Source organism: Brachyistius frenatus, unplaced genomic scaffold (assembly GCF_029030835.1).
Source record: "Brachyistius frenatus isolate BFR_SWC_R1_liver_20210118 unplaced genomic scaffold, ASM2903083v1 Contig_50, whole genome shotgun sequence".
NCBI lineage: Eukaryota > Metazoa > Chordata > Actinopteri > Embiotocidae > Brachyistius > Brachyistius frenatus.
Genome location: NW_027210649.1, coordinates 2,266,137 through 2,290,751, shown reverse-complemented (window position 1 = coordinate 2,290,751; position 24,615 = coordinate 2,266,137). Strand labels below are relative to the sequence as shown.

Sequence of the window (24,615 nt, the reverse complement as noted above, 5' to 3'; positions counted from 1 at the left end):
AAATTCCTTTTAAATCTCTTCCATTTGATCAAGAACTCCAGGCTCAAGCTGTTGATAATACTTTCAACGTTTATATTTAAAAAGGATTCCTAGAGCACTTCTATAGCTGTCTGTGCTGGTTAGCGACTCTATCCATAACTGTCAGCTTGTCTCACAGACTTAACATGTCCACAGTAAGAGACTTGAGACTTGAGAAAAGCGTTTCTTGAATAAACTCATAAAATAGCACCGCTATCCACCAGAAAGAATCTCTGATTTTTCTTACTCATCAACTGCTCTGTGCTTGATGAAAAAGACCATCTAGTCCAAACAAGTGGAAGAGTCACTCAGCACCAAAATACAGAGCCTTTCCTTTCTTTTACAAGATTACTGTGCAGCTTCTCAGACAGCAGTTGAATTGCTGGGCCCCCGAGGAACCCATGTTTTCTTTTTCTCTCTCGGTCTCTCGTTCTCTCTGTCTGTGTCTGTCTCCAAGACACGTGGCTCTCCACGACTGTTGCTACAGGAGACTTTTGGGGGCTCTCAGCTGCCCTGAGTCTCTGGAGTGTAGCATATGAACACTGGAAGATGTGCATGTGTGAGCGAGGAGATTTCCACACAGGAGGGATCTGGCCCAAATTTAATCTCTCTATTGTGAGGATGGCGGGTTAGAGGGAAAAAGAAAAGGGCCGTGCCTGCTGAAATCCCACTGGCAGTGCTGCAATGCAGGGGTTTAACATTGAGCCAGAAGGCAAACACATTAAAGAACTGGCCTATGGATAACACACAGTATACACATTTTCACACAAACACGAGTACACGCAGATGGACGAATGCATGCATGCATGCATGCACGGCCACTAAAGTGCATTTGAGCTGAGATAGCTGCATAAATAGTGTTTAGCAGGCAGGAAAGGATTTGAATATTGTCAAACACTGTGACCTCATTCAGCACAGTCACGTGCAAATCTTACTCAGTACTCAAGTAGGTTGTTGTAACAAAGCAAGAAACCAACAAGTCCTCCAACCCATTTAACCACATCGGGCATTTGTTCCAATCCTCAAATACGACCTTACAGGAGTTTTTCCTAAATTGGCGCCCCTGGTTAAGTTTAGGCAAAACATATTTTTTTGGTTAAGGTTAGGAAACAGTTTGGGTGAAAATTATTGCTTGAATTGTGCTGTGAACGTGACGTTGTCATGGCAACAGTAAACACAGTTTTAAATAACTCTTTGTACTCATGGCTGGAAACAAGAAGTGAAAACCGGTCTCCTGTACCCATGTCCGCTGATGTGCCAAAGAATTCATCCAACCCACCTCCTTCTCCGAAGGAACGACTCACATCATATGGGCGTCATTTGAACTGAGACGCCGGATTGTCGTCACTTTGACCACCGGCAGAGGTCGCTTCACTTTATTTTGTAACCGTTGGGTTCTAGTAAGATGCTTCCATGTAAGACCAGGGGAAGTCTGCAGGCATCAACAGGGGTGCTGAGAAGCCCATTTGGCTGTTGATATAGCAAGACCCGCATGAAAGCCGTAGGGAGAGTGATAGAGGACGAAAGGGCTGAGAAACCCACTGAAACGGAGGAAGAAGGGTAAACTGAGGACAAACTAGCATCCCCGCCGTGCAGTGCTGAAAGCAGGACGGGCGAGAGACCCTTGGCAATTAGGACAGAGGAGGGCGCAGCTGCTCGCTTATGGGTGAGCAAACAGGCAGGAAACTGTTATGTTGCGTATGCGTATAAAGCGCATGCATATGCCTGTGCTCGTCAGGTGGGAGGGGCTTAAGATAGAGAGAGTGGGGGGGAGAAGTGGCGGTGAAGGTGATATTTTCAAATTCTGGCATTTTTTTTTCTTTTTTTTTGCCTTTTCCAGAAAACAGCCTAACTCGGCTTTAAGGTGATTTATATTAGTTCTGTGTTGACATTTTTCATCAGTGAGCACATCGCACTATTTGTCTGAATATAAATCAAGGGAGAGAAGCTGCCGTGGGCATCACTGTTTGCCCATACAGTTTGCCAGAGTGTGAGAGGTGAAGAGCGTGATGGGTGGTTGCTTACATGACAGCTTGCTGACTGTGGGAGTCTTTTACAGTCAGCAGAAACGAGCAATTGATGCCACTTTGGCTTCTTCATGCTCTGATAAAACCAGGACACAAACAACAACGAGAAACATTGTCCATCAAACATTTTCTAAATTTAGAAACGTCATTTAAGGTCGAATCGAACTGGAAGTCAATATTACAGGAAATTGAACATCAAATAACGTTCTTTGTATGTTTGAGAAAATACAGTTATGATCCAGGATTTGTCAATTTATCATACCTGGCAGTGTGAAGTCTCATACATGGTTATTTATGAGAAGCATCTGTCTTGCCTTTGGCAAAGCCTCTGCTCTTCCCTGCCCTGACATGCTGTGCCCACTGCAGGTTCATCTGTAAGCCCAACAAGCTCCTGCAGTCATTATGTTGCCCCTCAAGAATTTTGGTGATTGAAAATGGCCCCCCACGACTTTTCAGCCACCAGCGGTTGGGTTCAGATGAACATTAGTTGCTAGTGGCAACTCCTAGCGGCAGTCTCGTTTAAATGACATCCAACATTTTGTCAGATCAGTGACCAAGGAAATACGGACAGAAAACGTATTTCTACTTGTTGGAGCGTTGTCAGTAGGTACCCCTTTAAGTACAGTTGGTTGAGAAATGTGTATTCGTGATTTGGTAGAATTTGCTTTCCTATTATCAGTTTATGACCAATCTAGTTAGTTACTGTCTGTCTGGAGATAATGGTAATCCAACATTTTGAGTAAAAATTGGATCACTATCAGGAATGTTTGCTATATTAATATAAATATATATATATATATTTATATATATATATATTGTGTATTTTTAGGTTCAGCCATCCGACAGTTCTCATTATTTTTATGATCAAATTAGGACCAACAGTGAAAGCTGCTTATGTTAAAACTCATTTTGCCAAAATGTCTTCATATACACAACAGATGTAATGAACTGGTATACATACATATACGACAGATTGTGGCTCAGTGCAGTCAAATAGGAGGAAGTTGATGGATGTTTCTTTCATTGAGATGAAGCTTATTGCTATTATGTATTTGTTGTTCACACTGCTTTCTGATTTGAAATCAATATCATTGAATTTGGTCTGAGGCTGTTTTTACAGATTCACTGGCTTCAACGGCCATCTCTTGTCGTCAACTTTTATTGGAAGTGTGATTGGTTCTCTGCAAAGCGGTAGCACAAACACACACTTATGAGGATAGAAGAATGACGAAGGATCTGGGAACTAACACCCTTCAGCAGAGATGTAGCCCTGATGATTTGGGACCATCCTTAACTCGAGAAGAGGTTGTATTCAATTTAGTGGCCCAGGTTAAAAAAAAAACAACAACAATTGGGTTGGGCTGCAGATCTGTCTCAGTTAAATTTAAAACGGTTACATTGAATCAGTTTCAACGTCCTGCCTGGCAGCAGTTAAAAAGTAATTGCTCCATCAGCTGAATGACATAGCATAAACGTCAACAAGTAAGATTTGTTTTTTGAGAATTTTTTTTTTTCCAATCTTCAGAGCTTTTAGGAAAACAATGATCTCACTTCACTTATTTGAAGCAAGTGCTATTTTTCACAAGTCTACTGTCCATAAATCCTTGTGGAGAGTGTCTACTTTCCTCCAGCTACCTGCCTCACTGGGAGACAAGACCTGTGTTTATGTGTAGAAATAAGGCAATTCATCATCCGGTCCCAGAGAAATGGTCAACAGCAGGAACGAAACAGCACACAATTCCATATTAATTGCTTCCCTCCTTGCCGCCCCGGTGAATGAAACATAACACTACAAACCACACATGACAGACAGAGAAATTAAATATTCTTAAGGAAATTATTAAATTAATCAATTTACTTCATGCTTTTAAGCATTAACATTGCATTATTCTACAGGATAAGATGACAGATCTAACTAATTTGAGTGTATTATCCTAATGGAAATAACTGGCTGACCATTGTGGAAGAGGCACAAAGACAAATGGAAAAGGGTAAACCCACTCAAAAGCCTCAAGACCTCAATGTCTCTGAATTACACGTGTCCAAAGAGGCAGTGGTGATGCTAGAAAAACAACAAGTTCCCCAGGGTACCAACAAACTCTTATAAATGTCAAATAGGTTTTAGTAATGTGCTCTGCAAGCAGCTATTTCTTCTGGACAGGGCCTTTCAACATAATAGACCACATTACCTACCAAGGTCTATCTATGGCTGGAGGAACGATCTATCCTCATGCTGCTCAGTGAGTGCCATATTTCTGCTGAAAACCAACACAACACTTCATCTTTATGTTGTACTGTATGATTGCCTTTTTATGATTTGGAGGTCTGAAATGGCTAAAAATGAAGAGTGCAGTATTGTCATGAATGCCATGGCGGGAGTTCTTTTCTTTCTTTTTTTTTTTTTGCTCCTTGTAAATGCGGTCAAAGGTATTGTAGGACAAATGATAGACAAGCCGCAAGTGGCAAACTGAGTGGCTGCTCATGGGGATCATTCACCTTCATACCGTCAGCGAACTCCATTATAAGTCAGGCCCAAATCTTGGAAACCACTGCGCCATTAGTCAAACACAGATTGAGTGTGACAGCTAACCTCTCATGATGATCTCCTTGCACCACATAAAAACTGACTTTTGTTGCAGCATAATCATGTTCTTGTGCTCATCTCAGCCTCGCTGCGCAGTTACAGCCCTTAGCACAAAGCAGAGGCGCTGTATTAGTAATAATAATACATTCATGTGGCAGTGATGGAACATTTGAACCATCTCGTATGCTGAATAAACAATAACAAAATCTCAAACAAACAGATATTCTGACAGTAAGGAACTCCTCTCTATTAAACTGTACATACAAATGAGCAACAACGTGCTGAATCTGATCACAAACACCCCGGCTTCAGGAGGTTTACTGCTGGTTGCTGCTTCCCACCACGATGATCTCTCATCTAAAGTCTTCAACGTACACGTCTTTAATTTACAACTCCTTTGTGAGTGAGAAATTGCTGCAACAGTTTGACACAGTCTCGCCCTCTTCTGACGATTTATCCATGTGTGTATAAGGGAGTAGTGTTACTTACTTTTCAGAACTAATGGCATCACCATTCACCACATTTCTCAGGTATTCAAAAAGTCTCTGTCTCCTGTTGAGTGACGGGAAGATTTGACCTCAGAACATTGCGATATTTAACTGAGACCATCTGTAAAGTAGACGGAGTCTTTTTCAATTAGGTGTTCATTAAAAACTAAATTAGGCATTGACCTTTGAAACACACTTGCAAAGGGAAGAGGAGCGAAAGGTAGATATGTGCTTTCAAAAACATCCATCTCTAATTAAAAAGAACTTGAGATGCTTGTATTTCATTATATCAAGAAACTGCCTCCAAACAACAAGCAAGTCTTAATTACATCCCAATGTTCATCAATACTTTCTTAGATTAGGTTTCAATTCTCTCACCGACTGTGTACCACAAAATATTTGTTTAGTATTTATATTTTAAAATGTGCAACCTACAAGTGTTGAGAATCCATAAATATCTGGTGCTTAATTATCAAATTAAAAGCTGGTGCTCTGAGCTAAAAGATACGCTTCAGTTTAATTATTCACAAATATCTGCAGTCATCAACAGCACAGTAGCTCATATTTATAAACTATTTATACCTGATTTATGAAATAACTTCTGAACAAGTGAATTAAAAAACATGCAACAGAATTTTCGACAAACATAAATACATACACAATCACAGATAAGAGGACGTATATTAGGGATGTTCCTGCAGCCAGACAGTAGTGTATTATCCACCTGGCCTCACAGCCTCGTAATCTGAGAGTGGCATCAACAATCAATGGAGGAAAGGAAAGAGAAGACAAGACCAATCGATGCCTGTTAGAAACACCAAGGTAATTGTGCACTTATCAGTTTGGAGCAGCTAACTGCAATGAACTTCAAGATGCCTGAACTGGATGACCACCAGATAAAACTTAAAAGTTCAACTTCAGACTAACCTGAAATTTGAAAGCCATGTTTGTTTTCTCTTTATAGAAACTAAATATTCTATCATTGCGATCAGCAGTTGTTTCCCAAAACCGCTCGCAGCAGTAATCTCCATTTCCTTGTTGTGCATAACAATGTGTGGCATTCCTGTGTAATATGAGCACTTAACAGAATAAGACAAATAAAATATCATTATTTCTAGGGTCAAATGAATCAATACTAACACAAATCTATATCTATACAGTTAACCTCTTGACCAGTTCCTCTGTATTCTTTCATATACTGTGTGTGAGCTTGCTAACCACAAGCTTCATAGAAGCAGGTCAAAAACTAAATAATAATTTGCCGACCCAAACCGGCACTCCTGAAAGCAGAACTTTGTGTTTCCGTGGCAACCATAAAAAATTTTAAAAAAAAGACCAGCAATGGCGTTGAGATAAATGCTAATATTCTTACAATGCTAACAGGTATAACGTTCTCCGTGTTTACTATCTTCAGCATTTTAGCATGCTAACATTTGTAGTTATTGCTGAGGGAGATGGGAATGTACTTTTACATATTTGATGTTATCTGGTGCTCAATGAAAACGTAAGGGATCACTACAGTTTATTACAGTTCATCCTAAAATTTCATGGCGATCCTTCCAACCGTTGCCAAGATATTTCACTTGAAGACTAAAATGTCAACCCGCTAGGGGCTCGAGAGGAAAGGTCGCGGGTATTTATGCTGTGCAAAAGTCTGTACAAAATCTCATTGCGATCCTTTTCAATGGTGGTTCAGATTTTTCAGTCTGGACCAGACCTGGACCGACAGATGACATTAGACCCACGAGGACAGCTAAAAAAAAAAAAAAAAAAAAAAATTATCTCAAATGTGATGATATTCTTTTCACAAAATGTAGCCTAAACAGATAAACTTGTTTGTTTCAGAAGGGAAAGTATCCAAAAAAAACTGTGCTCCAATAGAACCATCACACATTTCTGGCAGTCAGTGTCGGCTGGCGAGAACACACTAACAGTTTTTGGGCTTGGCAGGTAAATGTTACCACAACTTGCTCTCCTTTTTGGCCGAAATACATTCCGAATTTTCCACATTTACAAACACGGGTCTATTTCATGAGCCCCTAAAATCATCCCAGCAGGATGTTGCACTGCTAACAAGGGAAGCAAAGCAATTTGGAAAGGATGTTATTAAATGTCACTTCCGAAACTGCAAACAACCAATTCCCAATGACAGTTATTCCAACCATGAAGCATTGGGGAGAAAAAAAACCTAAAACAATGGAGCAACATATCTATTTCTATTACCATGTTTATGTGATGATGTGAAATACAGCGCATCCACTTAATAGTCACCCAGTTCCCTTAAAACAAATTAAATCTTTGTCAATGTCCAACTCTTTTATCACAGCTAAATAATGCCAGGTTTACAGGTCGCTGCAGAATTCCTACATTGCATTGAATCACTATAAAAGCAACCATAACTTCTTCTTTTTACTGCATCCCAACAGATGTGAGCTAATGCCCTCACAATTAAAAACCAGAAAGCCTTGAAGAAACACATAACAAACCAAATCTTTCCACCCAAATGGCAATATGTGAAATCCAACGCAGCCAACTGACAGTATTCTATCAATTATTCAGGAGCCGAAAGGCTCCCAAAAAGTACCGCACCCCCGGCCATGCAGCCGTAAATCACTGTATAGCACACCATCTGCTACTTGTCACAGCTAACGGTTGCTGTGTGCACAGGAGTGTAGTACAACATTGATTCTTTAGTCCAGGACTATTTCCATTGTGAATGATAGATTAGAAAGTGCAGGTAGGATGATGTGCGAGGAAAATATGCTTTTTGTGCACATATTCATCACATCTGTTAAATTTTTAAAGCTATAAGTGAAAGAGTAATATGCACAATGTGGGTTGTATCACCTGGGTTGCAGTGTAGGAATGGAGAGCCTGTTACAGTTCAAAAAAAAAAAAAAAAAAGAGTATTAAAAAAAATCCCTCATGAAATATTGAGCGTCCACAAGATGGGATGTTAGAATGATTCTCCCTCTCAACTTTGGGTCCTTCATCCTCATTGGTGTTTCAACGCTTAACCTCCTCCAGAGACAAAATGTCCCGTATTCAGACTTCAATAATGCAGCGCCTCCGTTCTTAGGGCTAAGGGCTGCTTGGTCTGACATCTGACTAATCGCTGACAAAGCTGCGGCTTCAGTTTGCTGATCACTGTGCTCTGGCTATTTCTGTGCAAACAAACAACACAATTCTCCACAATATTCCACTTACGTGATTCACAGTAACGTCAGTTAAACTGTCTTTAAGCCACCATTTTTAAACAGTAAATGTAAACGTCGTTTGGGTTCAGTTCGAGCACAAACTGAACCTCTCAAAAGGAAACTTGGCTTCTCTGAGTTCCTCTTTTGGTGACAGTTTTAATTAACTAGTAAAAATAGCATCACTTCCATTTGGTATCTGTCAAAGGATAACGGCATGGTCCAACAGTAGCTCAGCCTTTCCAAGAACTCACTGATCTGAAGAGGGTGTTGGAAAATATTCACAAGTCACAACAGCGTTCAGTAAAACTGCACTATGTCCCAAACTGAAATGAACAAGAGCCACGTCACTGCCGTCCTCATTAAATTGTTAATTATCAGTTTTTCGGCATGTCAAACTCAATATTGTTTTTTGGCATTCACCGAGTCAAAGAATGCCCAATCTAATTATTTGCTGTGTTTACATTTCCTGATGTCTCCATGTGAGACACTTCGGCTGCATTTCATTCAGACTTCCTCTACAGTCTCTCTGCTTTGAAATGTTAACTTAAAGATCTCCTGCAGGCAGGTTAAAAAAAAAAAAAAAAAAACAGACTGCTTTGCATTCACATAAAAATCCAATTACCTGGTTGAACAGCATCAAAGCCTCCTCACTCATTGAAAAATCCACAATCTATGAATATGTAAACAATAAGCGAATAAGCAATTGAGTTGTTGCAACACCTTAAAGTCTTTATTTTGATCTCAGAACGCTTTCCATATTCAGGCAAATAATTTTAAAGCATCCTGTTTGTGTCAAATTCAAAACATCCTGTACAGTGATGGTCAAACAGTAAAATGTTTGAGTGGAGGGTTACAGCAGGCAACAAGACTGTCATGGCTCTGACCATTAGTTTGTTATATTTCCTTTTTTCACTTTTGATATCACTCACACCCTGTGTCTTGGTTTACGTCACCTCCTGCCCTTATGTGTTTCCCATTTGTGATTATCCACCCTGTCCTGATTAGTTTCGCTGTCCCTCGTTGTGCTCCTCTCCATCGTAGTCCTTATATTCCCTTTTCATGTTGTCAGTTTGTCTTTTCAGTTTCCATGTTTTTGGCTCCTTGTTTCTGCTCCCTGCCTGTTCTTATTTGTATTTTTGGACTCTGTCTTTCGGACTTAGCCTCAGCTGGCTCCCTGTATTTTTGTTTGCTCCAAATTTTGTGAGTAAACCCTTACATTTGTGTAAAAGCTCTTTCTTTTGGTGTTGTTCGGTCCTTTGTAAACTTAAGAAAAAAAGAAGTCCAGGACCCTCTTTGAAATGCTGGGCTTTTAATGAGCAATAATGGCTTTTAATGAGAAACAGAGAGAGGAAGTAGTGGCATTTGGCCAACAAATGGTGTAACTTAATCAGTTAGTCATTCAGTCACTGTCACTCAGTCAGTGACAGACATTTACATTAATTAGTTTTGACCCCGCTGCTGCGTTTCAGCCAGAAATGTCCTAATGTGAACTTTTATTTCTTTTTAATTTGCATCAAAGGTGTGACAGGTTTCACAACCCTACATTGCACACATTTTACATCCCAATTCACCTACACTGGCCCTCTTTAGTAAAATTAACTAATAATACTTTACCCTTCAGTTTCTGAAATCAAGAGAGGAAAAATGCCTCATTCTGTAAATAGAAATTTAATAAGCAGTGCCCCTCACACCAGCACTGTACCTCCAAACAGCAGCACCCAATTATTTCCAACAACTCCATCGCAAGCGCCGCTGGCAGAGTTTAATGTCATTCAATATTGTCATTTATTACTGATATCTGTGGATGATTTTAGCTTTACAAAGCTGGAGGATAAATAATTACAGACAGTATTAGTCGTTTATGCTTATCTGGGTGCTAATGCCTGTGCCTAAAAGAAACTACAGCTATCATTTTAAAAAGCTCACTTATGAGGGATTTTTGCTTCATCAAGGAGTGAAAATAAAAAATTAAGAATAAATAAATGAAACAACAACAAAGTTGTATTGAACTTCCTTCTGCATTTGTCATTTTTAGAACTTGAAAATGAAAATACTACACAATGCAAAAGCTTCATGAATCAGGCATTCAGTTTTGCATTCACTAAATGCTCCAACCTTGCGTCTACAAAATCCCAGAAGGAGTAGCAGCTTAGCCGGCAGCACAACCTGTTTAAAGTATGCACCAATACATAATGCACAGTGTAACTTCTATTGGAGCTTAACTTTCCAATTTGGATTCATTTCTTCATCTTGTTCTGTTAAAATGGCGATGCTGCAAAAATGTAAAGAGCGTTTTTAAGGAGATTCTTCGACTTTTCAGCTGCATGCTGGGAACTAGATAAGGACAAAATGTCAATTTCAATGTATAAATGAATTACTCAGTAATTCACAGTTTCACTGTAGTTTCAGGGTGAGAGCAGTGCAATCACCTAGCCCGCAGAAGTCCATTTACTTCGCACAGAGCTGAGGCATCGGGGAAACCCAGCCGACATGAGGTCAGGCAACAAGCTTTCCAGCTGAGATCGAGCCAAACTGAGGAGTCGGACACTTTTTGCTAACAACAAACAGATTTCCACAGTTTCTTGTTTTCCAAGCTATTTGATTGAATTTTATAGTAATAGCTGAGTCTGTAAAGTGCAAAATAGGAAAGAGATTGTTTGCAGTCAGTTATTTACAGATTTAAAGACTCTCATCCTTCTGACTGTAATCAGTAAATGAAACAGTTACAACCATTGTGGGAGTTCACGATTCTATTTTTTACTTTAATTGATTCCAGCTAATTAGTGCTTGCCAGTCGAAATGTTGATATTGCATGTCATGACGATCATAACAGCAAATACAGAAGCGGCAGAAATATGTAATTTGCCTTTTCAATTCTTTGAAAATACACAGATAAATTCTCTTGCAGGACATAAAGGAGACTAAAACTGATGAAAAATGTGTTAGAATTTCAATCTAACTTTAATTATGAATCTCTCTGTCTCGTTTATTTAAGGATTGTGTTTGTACGCTACTGTCAGAAACTCATGTATATGAGGAACTAGTTATTAAAACAAAATGAAGTGCCAATGTTAGATAGAGTTCAAAGAAAATGTATTAAGGGTTTCCTTCTGTCAAATCCAAAAACAATGTTGACTGATAATAGCACTCTATTACATCATAAACTCAAACTCCTCTCAAGGGTGAAAACTAAGTCATGGCGCAAACTATTGCCCCGACAGTGATCAAAGGGCATAACAAATCAAGAGAGAAAATGGAGCTGGGCGCAAGGAAGATGCCAATATGAAGTGAGGATGTTTTTGTACATAACTTTTCAAGAAGCCTTCAAGGGGGATGAATGTGATGAGGATTGCTGTGTCAGAAGTTACACAACACTGGCCAGCTGAGGTGGATGATAAAGTACATTATTGTAAAGAAAAGATCCACATTTGATCAGGTTTCTTTGGGAAGATACAAATCTATCATATTCAATTTAAAAATGCTAACATTCTGCTCAGGAGATCTCTAATCTAAATAACACCAATGATAACAGTTACCAATAAGCATTGATCCCTTCTTTATCTATATAATAGTAGATTTATTTGTATCTCCCATACTCCACCCCTCTTTATGTAAGCACCACAACTAACCACAATCATGCCTGACTAGCTTGTTGGAGCACATGACCCAGCCGTAACTGTACCCTGGTCTCTGTGTTTTGACCACCAGTGTATTCCTTAAGGCAGAGCAGCTAGCTGAGTAATTGCCCACTGTGTCAAGGACATTTTCATAAAATTGTCTGAGAGAGAAAAAAAACCCAAAATATCAGACTAGCTTTCACAGTCCCTTACACACATTTGAATGAGGGGGCACAAACCAGGCATGTCCTAGATAAACAGCACCCCGCACTGCATTGACACGCTCTCTACAGCAGTCAGGTTTACATAACGGCAGAGAAAACACGGGGATGCGCATCACTTTCAGAGCTCAATATGAAAAAAAACACCGACTAAAAAGCTGCCTGCTTGTAATTTTTTTTAAATCACAGGGGATTTTTTAAAAACAAAAATATGTTTCAAGATGACTCACAACAACACATTATCAATCGCCTTGTAGAATAAATGTAGCAGCTCAGTGTAGTGATTTTGGTAGACTTTAATTATCTGGTGAGAGAAATTATGTTGCAATAAATTTCTGGATTGTAGGGTTCTTTCACACCTAACTTTGAAGTATCGGACTTTGAAGTTTGGTCTGAACCAATATAGCCTGTTTCAAAGATGCCCAAGAGAATAGTCCGGACCATCCATTCCTTCCATCCATTATCTGTACCAGCTTTATCCTGAACAGGGTCACAGAAAGGACAGGGCCTATCTCAGCTGACTTTGGGCAAAGACAGGATACATGCCAGTCCATCAAAGGACCAAAAAAAAAAGCCAGACAACCATTTACAAACACTCACATTTTAGAATAACCAATTTACCTATCAAAAGTCTACTTGGAAAAAAAAAAACATTTGAAAATGCCACAACTTATTACTTATTTCCTGAGAGGAGGATAAGTGCTTGTAGTAACGTTGTAACAATAATAGGATAGTGACAAGAAAAGAATCTTTTCATGCATTTTTCTCCATTCAAACAGAAAAGGCTACCGGTGGAACTGACACACCGCCGCCAGACACATGTATAAGTGATGACAACAGGATGTAGGTAGGTCATGCAAAGTCCTTTCGTGCGCTCAAAAATTGCAATGTGGAGCCAAAACCGACCAGATCACAAGTATTAAGTGACAAAACATGAACTTTGGTTCAGACCTCGGTCTGCACTTTCAGGTGGGAAAAATGCCCTGAGTTTCTGACTTTGAGGTGAGATATAAAAAGTCTTCTGATCTGAATAGGAAATTTGTGACATGTGTTGAGTAAACAGTCACGACTGAAGATTGGCAACAGTTTGTGGGTTTAGGATGAGCCTATTTATTCAACAAAATGGTGGCTCCCCTGTCATGACTAATACCATGTTGTGTGTGTGTGTGTGTGTGTGTGTGTGTGTGTGTGTGTGTGTGTGTGTGTGTGTGTGTGTGTGTGTGTGTGTGTGTGTGTGTGTGTGTGTGTGTGTGTGTGTGTGTGTGTGTGTGTGTGTGTGTGTGTGTGTGTGTGTGTGTGTGTGTGTGTGTGTTCTAACTGATGACACAGAAGGAGAATCTGAGAGAGGATCAGGAAAGTGATGGCAGAGAATGGAGGTGAACACTTTGTTTTATTTTGCCTCAAATAGATGAAGATGGGTTTGTTTTCTGTTGTTGACTCATTAACACAAACTTCAGAGAAACATTAGACACTGCAGCGGTCGTGATGCACTCATGCTTGGAATGTGTGCATCGTACCCTGCAGCATACGGCAGGATACAAGGCCTCGACAGCGGTATCTTGGTGTTTCCCCCCACTTTGTTTACCTTTTTATCCTCCTGAGCTGTCAGATATTATAAAACCACTCTCATGCAAGCTCTTGGCGATTAACACAGCTATGCTACAATTCACAGAGCATTCTTACTTGACGAAAAGAGACACAGTTGCAAAGACAATGTGCAGTGTGGATCTCTGTGGCTTTTGGAGCAATGATTCAGGGAAAACTCTCCAGATGAGAATGAAGATGGCAAAAAAAAAAAAAAAACTACTCACAAACAGCTCTCCAAATAACAATGCTGTGAGAGGCTTTATAGAACTGCACAAAAGGATGACAGTAATTATTCTGATCAATATAATACAATGAATGTCATGTCCCTCTTGCAAGGCCCAACTATTACCAGCCTTATCATGGGAGGAAATAGATTTTGCAACCCTCCATCATGCTCTTGAAGGCACCAACCAATTTGCTGTCAAGTCAATAATCTCTTTGGGAGAGATTGAATCTGGCTGTCACTGAAACACGCAGGCAAAAAAACAAAAGTATTCAAACTTTGCACTTCATTAGTTTTAAAATGCAGGAGAAGTTAGATAAGTAGATGATTCTTTCAGTTTGTTTCTGACACCTCTGTTTATGAAATGTGGTCTGACTCCAAACATGTTATCTGAATACAAATGAACAGCATGTAATCTTTTATTCGGGAAATGTGCAGCAGCACAAAGACCTGAGAAGGCAATGAGCGAAGGGGATTGCTCAACACTCAGTGGAGCACCTTCAGCTTCACAAAGCACCATAAATCACCCGCCACTCACACAACTGGAGCTATTCATTTAAGTCACAAAAAACTGCGGTGCCTCACTGGAGGTCAAACCTATCACAGAAATATTGGTATTAGTGTATATGTTGTCCAATATAAAAAAAAATATGCTTGCAATGAAATTGTTAATTTCCCAGTTAATTATATTTTATACCTACTATATCTCCAGTGAACTTCACTGTCTCAATGCATTGATGGTCTGCGCTTATATGTAGTGTGTTTTTACCTTAAAAGTCTATAAAGCAAGCTAAAATGTTTGCATATCCTTCACATACCAATGACAACATAGCTGCCCTGCAAGGTGCTCACTTTCCATCGGGAACAGTCAGAGTTTTGCCCAAGGACACTCTGACATGTGGACAGAAGGAACCAGGGATGGAACCACCAACCTTACAATTAGTGGGCAACGCGCTCTACCATGTGAGCCTAGAAATAATGTCATTTTGTACAATAAAGGTTTTTGTTAAACTGTAAAATCTTCTGTCCCCATTACATATCACAAGTGCTTGATTATTTGGGTCAATATGTTCATATTTGTATTTTGTTCTCATTGGTATTGCCATAGGAATCAAAAACCCAGTATCGGTCAAGCTCTAGAACAATCTAAGCTCAGCAGACATGATTTGTTCGCACTGAGCCAATGTTGTCCAAACAGTATCCAAACAAAATGAAGCTTGATCACTTTAGTTCTGTAGAATCTTCAGCCAGAAACTGTATTTTGTTTCTTTTGATATATAAAGATCATCCTTAAATCATCTCCTGAAATAAGTAAACACTAAACGCTCTACAACAAGTAAAGCGCATATTTAAATGTATCAGTGCCTCTCAACACAATTTACCTAATAATTTGATGAGTAAAACATGTTTTCCCTTTGATTATATAATTCTTTGTTATCTCTCAGTCCCACCACAGGGAATGTGGGAGCACTACTGTTAGAACTCACAGGGATTTTTGATTTTGTATGCTGTGTCCTTCGCCTGCACACTGGCCTCAAAAATCTCAAAGAGAAAAAAGCAGCCTTCATGCCGAGCACCTACTCACACAGCTAACGTATTCTCCACCCTCTCCACCCTCCTTTCGCCTTAGTTCTCTCAGGCCGATTAGATTGCACAGTATTCCTCTAATGAAAAACCTTAAGTCCTTATAAACCTGGTTTGTAAACAAACCCTCCAAAAAGTCACAGATCACAGACAAAATTATAAAATTCCTCACAATGGCAGCCTGAATTTTAAGCTCATTTCAAGACATGTGACGCATTTAAAACAATTTTAAAGCTTGGGTTTCTTTTAAAGAAGGGGAAAAAAAAAAAAAGGGTGGTGGGTGTTTTTTCAAGGTTTTCTGTTGATGTTTGCTCCGCTTCAAGCGTTCTGCATGTCAGATGGGCAGACTCTCGCTTGGCAACACTAAGAAATGGCAACTCAGCTCTCCCACTGCAAAACCCTGTGGGAATAGGGACAGAAAGAAAATAGAAAATGTCTCTTCATTTCTAAGATTTCAAGGGCCAGAAAAATATATTTAATGAGGCCTCTTCTGTTGTTTCTCTAAGAAGTAGAAAAAAAAAAACCTTCTTGTGCTGCCAGATGCCTTTTGGTGTAGACAAGGAAGAGGAAAAATAAAGAGGAAAATACACACAACGCCCTTAAACTGCATTTTAAACACACACAGACCCTGAAGGTATTTTTCTGAAGACAATTGCTGGCAGCCTATCATCAAGTCCACTATCATTATTCAGACAGATTAAATCACTGCTTCCAAACAATCTTGATATTGTAGCTATATGAATCATTTTGCACCTTTCTGTGGCGCCAACCATCAAAGTTCAATTGTATCAGTCTCTGCTTGCACCTGACAATATCGAGCTTGTAATTTTAGTGTGATTTTTTTGGGCTCCGGGGAGACTGGACTAAAACTGTCATCGGAAGCTGCCTCTTAGATGTGTATGGCCAGGCATTTCAAATGCCTGAGAGCAATCCGTTAACCCTCTTGACAAGGACAGATCTCCACAGTAGTTTTTGGCAGATACAGCTCAAAAAAAGAGTGGCGCTGGTTCACATAAAAAAATAAAAAAAAATAAAAAAAATAAAAAGGAAATAAACATATTGGGGAAAAATAAAAAACTGTTTTATTTCTCCTGCGTGCAGAGATTTACTGTAAAGCACTGAGGACATGGAAGCTGGGGGTGTTGCAGCAGAATAGTTGCCAAGTACTCAGAACCCCACAGTGATGATGAGGTTTGGTGACAGGGGTGCCAGCGGAGCGGTGTGATATGGATGTGGTCAGAGGCTAGGCAATATCACCCGGGAGACAAGAGAAGCGACTTGTTCCTAAGCTCTGGCAGCACCGAAGGCAACCATGTTTATACATGAAGAAAAAAGAAGCCTGAAATCACTGAATACATGTCTTAATAAACATATATTCACATCCAAGGGGGATCAGCACACACCCTGACTGCATCTTTATCAAACACAAGTGTATGCATGTGCATAAATGTGTGAAGTGAATACATGGTTGGACTTGCAGGCAGATGTCTCTAATGCAGAGGAACCATGTTTAAAAATAAAACTGAGCAGAGAAGAATAGAGTGTGTGTGTGCTTATAGAGCAGGTTTTCTGAAACAATGTGTGTCCTTCTATAAACAGTTAACATCGTCTATCTATGTAGAAACCAACAACCTAGAATCTATAAAGAAGATGACTAAATATAACTCCATCCTGCAGATTAAAGCAGCTCCTCATCCTTCCATGATCCAGACAGACCAGATGAGAGTTAAACCAGATGTGTCATATAGGAAGGTGCTTTGCTACAAATTGGATGATTAACAGAGCAGTGCAGCCAGCATTGAGACATTTGGCTGTGATACACAGCTCAGTGGTGAATGATTGGCTTTCAGGGCCGAGAGAGCAGATGGGACGGGGACACGGAGCTGGACCAAAACGACCGACTGTGGCTCCCTTGGTTCTGCATCAGAAATATGACTTCCATGCCGGCCTTTGTGCAGCCTGTTTCCTAATAAGTGATTCCAGATTTCAAATTTGTAAAAAAAAAAAAAAAAAGGAGTCATCTCCGGTCTCGCAGTGGCTTGGTCTTTCATAGCAAGTTATCTCCGCCTTTAGCTCCACCCTCTTAACATTAATTATGCAGCTCAATGCAGCACTCTGAATCCCTGCTGCAGCTCACCCACACTACAATACTCTGCCGCTTTCTCCCACTCTCTCTGTCACACAAACCACAGGCGAGCGTTTCTCTCATTTTCCTTTCATAACTACATTCTCAGCCTTCCGGAGTCAAAGACAACATTTCCCCTTCAAGCATTACAATGTGAGCAGTGTGCTTTTGCAAGGACTAAAGCAATTCTATTTTTCCTTTTCTTTTAGATTGTGCGAGGTTAAATATTCACATACTTTTTTTTTTACTGAGAACTGATAAAAAAAAAAAAAAAAAAAGTGAATCATTTTGTAAATGAATGTTCAGTCTGATGCACCTGATGCCCCACTGACACATGCGATAGTAAACATCATGTTTTTGAGGGTCAGATACACTTGAATGGATGCTTTTGCAATGAGTTGTATTACTATCTTCAGTTGCAGTGTGACTCACAAGCAGCACATATTTTTGCCGTGTCATTTCCGAAGCACGGTTCTGATTTCAGTGCAAATCAGAAGCAAACACAGTCTGATGTGGCGAGGCAAACACACTTAACGGCTCAAACACCTGTCTGGCAAGGTGTAATTGACTCAACTACTCCCGAGCACGGCGAGAGAGACACGACCAGACCGTGTCACAGAAAGGAAGGGGAGAGAGTCCACGCTACGCAATCTGAATCATCCACATCAGCAGAGAAGAGGGGAAACCAGAGAACATACAACGGGGGAAGCTCTCACGCTTCGGTCAAACTCCCCCCCCGGGCAGCCAGTGGGATGGAAACGGAGCGACTGATTATGGGAGCAGAAACAAGCTTCTCCTTCGTTTCCTTTAGCTTTTCGAGATGACTTTCACATCTGCACGCATGTGTTTATGTGCGTGCGCTTGTGTGTGACAGAGAGAGTATTACTTGCCTGGCCAGAAGCTATATAATTAATCCAGGAGAATTTAAGTGTCAGGCTATACTGTGTGAGTCATTCATGCACACGGTACCCTGCCTGACTTTAAACTAAATAAAGAGTTTGTTCTTGTCATGTGAGCCCACGTCAGATGGAGGTCTCAGCAGTTATTCGTGAGGTCGTTAATTCTTACCTGCCACACAGAGGCTTCATCAACAAAATGTGAAACCACAGGCAAACTAACACAAGCTATTTAAAGGCACATGCTGTTTGCCTCCCTATTGTTGCCGTTACAATAGGATCAATAAAGTGTCCGTCCTGTGTTTGCAAAGATGCTACGTATGAAACAAAAGTAAACAGCGAGGCAGATGTTCCTAATGAGGAAAACATGTCCAGGGACAGTGGGATCATTCAGCTGGTATCTGGCAAAGTGAATGTGTTATACGCTTACATAATCCAGGGGGAGCGTGAAGTGAATACTCTCTCTCTCTCTACATGACAATGCACGCGTGCGAGTCGGCTGTTTTGTTCTTGTGCACCGCGTTTCCATCACTCCTTAAATCATCGCACATCCAGAATGCACAATGGAGGGTCAAAAGCTCGTTGTAAGGTTGCTGTTCATCAGCAGGCAGCCCTCGACGCTGTGCAGCTCTGCTGCTGCAGGGGTCTTTTCAGTGCATGGAACCGGATGGTGAGCAGAGAACGCAGCGGGGGCTGGGCACTGCAATGTACTGCAGTGCTCGTAGCTCTGTGATGCACACCCACTCTCCTTCCATTCTTGCTCTGCCTCTGACAGTCTCTCAATCTCTTACTCCATCTTTCTTCCTCCTCTCCGGCCAACTGTTTGTATCATTTTGTCTTACCTCCTCCTCTCTCTCCACTTTCATCTCATTGCTTTTGTCCTTTTCGTGCCCCTCTTTCTCCACACTCGTGAGGTTGACTGTAATCCGTGTGTCCCACGCTGTTTCATGGTTTGAACAACCCTTCCCTCTGTCACTCACATGCACACTTAGCAACACAAATACATCCTCTCACCTTCAGCTTGAGAGTCCCCTCATCCTGGCAATGGTGCTGGCACACGTGCACAGTTGTGTTTTCGTTCACTTCAGATAACATTACATTGACTCACATTCGTGTCCGAGAAACTTGCCCAAACTATAATCATTACTGGCTTTCCTACAACCTAAACCTAAACTCGGCCTCACACAAATCTTAAACCTCACCCTCCTCACCCTAAAACCCGAATGATTTACTTCACGAGAACTTAATTTTTGTCTCTAAAAGACAGTCAAATCCAAACAATGTGACCATGTGTGCAAACAAATTTACTGTATGTCCCCACAACATGAGTAATACAAGTACACACACTGTCCTTCTGAGCGTTCACTGTATTAATCAAGGTGTCATTCTAACATCCCCCAGAGTGTCCGCTCACCTTAAGCATCTGCAGTGTCCTCCGTTTCAAGCTGAACAATCTAAACAGCAAATTCTGAAGAGTTCACAAAGCACCTGGTCTCCTCGTGACATGGAGAGTTTTGGTATTGTTGCTAACGGTAGTATGTCAGAGTGACAGCCGTTGCTGCTCCGCTATGTTGCCTACACCATCATTTACAGGGGCGCACTAAACGCCCATGCCACGCAGCCTGGGACAGAGGGTGTCACGCGGGGAGGATGAGCAATGACAAGCCCAGCAGCTGCTCCCTTCCTCCAAAAACTCCACAACAGTTAGACCGACTTACAAAACATAACTTCTACATAGTGCCTACAAAGATGTAGGCATGATAAAGATAAGGCTAACTTGCCACAAGGAACCTTCTCCCAGCAGTAAATACTTGAACATGACCTGAACTGTCAACTGGCTGCTAAATAATTACATTTTGGTAAACCACACTTGTAAAATGTATTGAATGAGAAAATGTTAAACCTCCCTGATCTCTCACAATTTGTGTTTTTCTTAGATAGTGGCTAATTCTTGTAACGGTGAGGGGTAATGTTTCCGGTTTCCATTAAAGGTTTGAGGTTCTCTGATTATCACGATCTGAATGAGTTTCACAGTACGCCGACAGCCTGTTCGCTCTCAACCATGACATGAAACAAAGCTTTGTGTCCCAGCAGGTGTCGGAGCTGTATGAGCCAGAGTCATTACATGTTTTACATGTTCTCTTCACAGATGTAACACAACACTGTTGTCTTTTAGCACCTCCTACATTGTTTTATACACATTTGCAGGAGACATAATTAATTACAAGCCACTATTGGCAGACATAATGTAATATTTCTTCTGTTTTAATAATATTATCCTTTTCGTTTTGTGTTATCAGGCAAATAAATCCATCTAACAGCCAGATGTCCCACTTGATTGAATGATTTCGCTCGTGCAGTCAGTCGTATTGCATAGTTTGATGTCTCATTTGGAGCTTTGCAGTGAAAAGAAAGGCAGAACAAAACCACAGTGCTGACACTCCCACCTGGAGCATACTACAGGTAGGCAAGGGCAACGAAGAGGGTTTCAAAATAAAGAGCTGAGTTTTCAGCATCTCTGCAAAACCGTGGCTCTCTTTAAGAGAGACTGTGTTCCAGAAAAGGAAAGATGCATGAATAATGAAAGGTGTTTTCTTCGTGTCTTAAAATGAAAAAACAAACAAACAAAGGAATAGGGGTGCACGACTGATGACAGTATATAGTATGGAAATGGAAATGTGTATAACCAGGAAGTTTATCAGACTAACTACATCAACAGACTAAGAACTGTCCACTAACTCTACCTACTAAACACTGGTTTGCTTTCAAATAAAAAGAGAGAAGCACTTCTAAACAGTCCCTGCTACGTGCTCTGTCCATGGTGCTGAAATGGATTCGACCCTCACTGTATCCCCATATCTAACTAGAGCTTTAATCATTGAAACATAATATAAAACCAGTTCATTCTGGTCAGATGTGTGCATGTCTTGTGCTTTTGTCTACTATCAGAGGGTGAAAGAGGTACAAGCCTTATAAAAAAAAAAAAAAAACACCGGTACATCCTGTACTAGTCATCCGGTCTAACCTTGTTTTTTAGCGTGCCCACACAAAACATACAAAGTCCATCCATTATTTCCTCCTATTCTGCAGCAGGCCAGTGCTCACAGACATTTTTAACAGAGGAAACACACAGTGCCCACTGCTGGACAGCATCAAATCTTCATTCTCAAATGATGAAGGTCAGACTTTCAACAACAAAAAAAGACAGTGGGATGTGATAAATAAACTGTGAATGCACTTAATGAAAGCTGATAATGAATTCATAATAAAAAATAAAAAAAAAAAACATTTGTGCATTACATATTGACCTCTACCTCAACTTTCACTTTTTTTGGTTATTTAAGCTCATTTTAGAGTAAGACAAACCATTTTTAGGCGTCAAATAACCCTGTGAAGGTACACTGATACAATAAAAAAAAATGTCTATCATTTCTTTGGTACACTTTAGTCAGTGAGGCTAGTTCAACCAATCCGAGAGCCTACTTTTGCTGCAGGCTCAGACTAAAGGAAGTCCCAGAACACCGGATAAGCCAAACAAAAACTAATCACCAGGCTCAAACGCTATCAGAGCCAGTTATCTAAGCAACCCCCTCTGACAGGCAGAATACACAATCCGAGCATGCACGACACAAGAAAAACGGGCTCTTTGTCACACTGAGCTTATCAGAGGGCACTGAATTTGCAGTATAAGAGACAAAAACTTCACTCATCCCAAGCAGGGATTTAAAAAAAAAAAAAAAAAAAAAAAAGAACCAGGCAAAACAGTGATAGTAATTTTAGAAATCTGGGAGCTGGTTTGAGTTGCTCAGCCTGGCACTGGCTTGATGCTGAGGCAGCTTCGCACAGGGATGTAATGGGATACTGCAGCACTAGAGAACCGTGTGCACAGAAACTTGCCTAGGAGCATCAGGGAGTCCCGCACTAACCTTCCTCCTCCGTCCCTCCCTCTCTCTCCCCCTTCTCTTCCTTTGCCTCACATCTCTGCTTCTCTTTCAAGTCTGTGCATAAACACCAAAAAGTAGAAACCCGTGCGTGTGTTTAAATGTACCTGCATGTGAAAAACCTAAAAGAGGGTAAACAGCCAGAATATTCACCAACTAATACAGAAACAACTTCAGAAGTGGGAGAAAAAAAAAAAAAAAAAGCCACGCTCGTCTGTAGTAGGAGGAGGATGTTAGCGGGCTTACCTTTAGTGCAGGTTGCTCTCTCCCGGACACCGAGCTCTTCCCCCGTCTCCGCAGGCTCCGAGACACTTTGAGATAGAGAGAAAAATAATCAATCTCCTCTTACTTTCTCTTACTTCCAGTTTCAGAATGAATGAGTCTAACACAGCCCTGTGGACACACCTTTACTCTGTCCTCTGTAAACTCTGCCACACACACACACAGACACCCATTCAAATGCACCCCAAGACTGGAGTACCCAAATTGATAAAGATCTGCTCAGGGGAGGGATAAAAACTACACACGCTCACACACTGCAGTTTTTTTGTTTTTTTTGTCCTTTCTCTTGCCCACTCGCTCTGCTGCTTTTTTTTTTTTTTTTTCTGCTGTCTTTGCCTGCACTGCCTCCTGATTGGCTAAGCTGCTCTTCAATAACATAAGCTCTCTTCTTTAATTGGAAGGGGTCCAGTTATGTGGTGCACCAGAAACCCTCCCGCCCAGCTCATCTCTGTCCTTTTAATTTTTTTTTTTCCTCCCCTTTTTTCCCTGAGTGCCCGTGGAGAAGAATGCTGAGCTCGGCAATTTCATACGCATCAAGCAAAGAAAAAATGGAATGGAGGACAGAGGGAGGAGGAGGAGGAGGAGGATGGTGGGGGATGGTGTGTGTGTGTGTGTGTGTGTGTGTGTGTGTGTGTGTGTGTGTGTGTGTGTGTGTGTGTGTGTGTGTGCGTGGGAGAGAAAAAGGAGTCGGAGCGGGAATGGGGGAGAGCGTCGGAGGCGAATCGGTCGACTGCAGTGGGACAAGCGGAAGATGCACGGAAACAAAAGAGACGGGGGGAGGACGGGGGAGGACGGGGGCTCTCAGGTGGAAGGAGAACTGATTCGGATGCATTCGGTGCACCAGCCGAAGCATGTTGAGTGACAGTGGGTCAGATGAAGGGAGATTTTCCCTGCACTCACTGCAGCATGTTTAGGTGGCTCTGCTGCAGTGTGGAGTCTAATTGCCAGGCATGAAGGGGGATGGGAAGGGAGGAAGAAGAGGAGGAGGTAGAGGAAGAGGAGAGGGGAGGGGGGGCGGGGGGGTTGCAGTGATGCCGAAGTACAGTCTCCCAGCCAGCCTGGATAAATGGGGGTGAAATGGGCCAGCCAGCCTCAGTGTACAGTGTTAATGCCTCTTCTTTGTGAATTATTGAAGGTGCCCCAAAGGAAAATGGGAGGGTGGCAAACCACTGAGCATGTTCAGACACGGTCACTGCTGCCGAGGTTTATGATAATCAGTAATACCTGAAGCACATTAAATGGAGCCCTCTTCAGTCAGATCATCTAATCTGACCCATTTAACAAAACGCCTTAAATGGAGCAGTTTGATTTTGTGCGGCTTCTTCGCTCTTCTTTCCACCAGAGTTTAGTGATGTGTTAAAAGGCTTTGCCAAGCTGGAGAAAATGGATGTGTGGGATTGACTTTGTGGTGTCAGTTTCCCCCACTCCTCTCCCTCTTCACTCACATTGCATCCCAGCTGCGTTAAAGTACAATACCCGAGCAGATCAATAATGGCTCATACAATACCTCGGCCATCTGCAGAGGGATACAATGAGCACTCCAGAAGTTATATGGTGACCACAGAGAAATGCAAATACACTGTTTGCTCAATTAATAAAGTAAATGCCTGGTGGATGAATGGGCAAATGCAGAGAAACCTGATACTTTAGGCTCAATAACCTGCTGTAAAACACCATATGTGATGTTAAATTTAGATGGGACAGGTGAATCAATCCCCGTTGCATCTTAATTTAGTAATAAATCTAGATTAACGCGTTTCAAAGGCAGCGCCCACGCTGTCAAATAGCTGAAAATGGATGCTTGTCATTGGCCGGTGGAATGATG

General features: G+C 41.1%; 1 protein-coding gene across 4 annotated transcripts in view; it reads right to left on the bottom strand.

Moving 5' to 3' along the window:
- LOC138624333 (synaptotagmin-2-like) overlaps positions 1 to 23,248 on the bottom strand; it is a 58,577-nt gene extending 35,329 nt beyond the window's left edge. The window contains exons 1-2 of one of the 4 annotated variants that reach the window (XM_069704440.1): positions 22,914 to 23,248; positions 22,755 to 22,819 (exon numbers count right to left, since the gene is read on the bottom strand). The gene's annotated coding sequence lies outside the window, so the exon portion shown is untranslated. Of the gene's footprint in view, positions 1 to 19,409; positions 19,430 to 19,981; positions 20,002 to 22,754; positions 22,820 to 22,913 lie in introns of those variants that run through there. The other 3 variants (XM_069704444.1, XM_069704441.1, XM_069704442.1) reach the window with 3 other exon arrangements.
- Positions 23,249 to 24,615: the final 1,367 nt, after the last annotated feature.